Source organism: Lagopus leucura, unplaced genomic scaffold (genome assembly GCF_019238085.1).
Source record: "Lagopus leucura isolate 7727_CA_CO unplaced genomic scaffold, USGS_WTPT01 34941-0_obj-0_obj, whole genome shotgun sequence".
Taxonomy (NCBI): Eukaryota; Metazoa; Chordata; class Aves; order Galliformes; family Phasianidae; genus Lagopus; species Lagopus leucura.
The window spans coordinates 5,569-6,513 of record NW_024964313.1 but is presented as its reverse complement, the minus strand read 5'-3'; positions in this window follow the sequence as shown (position 1 = coordinate 6,513).

Genomic DNA, 945 nt, shown 5'->3' with positions numbered 1-945 from the left:
AAAAAAAAAAAAAAAAAAAAAAAAAAAAAATCGCCACTTCAAGAGTTCTCGCTTTACATTTCCAAGAAGAGATGCCAGTTCATAAACAGTTTTCAGTGATTTACTTCAGCGCAAATGAGTTGTTTCATATTTTGCAGTGTCTTTTCATGATCATTTGCATCTATTACCAAAACCTCATCCTATTGGCTTCTCCTTACTCCACACGGACTCTGCACTGCATGATTGTGAAAGGAAGAGTGTGAGAGAATAAAGAAGGAAAAGCAAGCGAGGGGGAGCGAGAGAGAGAGAGAGAGAGAGAGAGAGAGGGAGCGGGAGGGAGACGGAGAGGAGGTGGGGTGAATATACGGATTAAATATGTTTAACTACCTACATTAATGAGATATCGCTCGCCTCACAACAAATCACGCACCTCGACCACCCCAAAGATTGATTTTTGGGGAGTGTTGGAAAATGAAAGAGAAGCGCTCCCAGTCGTTAATTTGGAAATTTTAACGAGGCAGTTTTAGCCTTTTTAAATGTCAGGGTCGCTTTGGAAAACTGTAAAAGAACACGATTTAATTGCTAGCAGTTTTAAAAGGTCCTATAAATGTAATTGGTATTTTAATACAAGTTATCAAATCATACAGCTTCTTACCCTAAACATATTTTAAAACAAACGAGGTAGTCATATTTAACATTTTAATGATCAATTTCCTTATTATTGATAAAGGTTTAACTATCGCATGAAGGGAATTGCATTTGTAATAGCCCCAAAAAAGGCTGTAAACTGTTTAACAAACTATAAAACGCCATAAAGCCGGGGATGTTGTTGTTGTTTATACCGCACTACATAAAAGCCGTTAGGATTTTACGAGTTCTTTCCTCTACTGCTATAAAACAGAGGTTTCGATTGGACTCGTCCGCATTACGGCGAGATGCGGAGGTGTCAATATTGAATTAAAATGA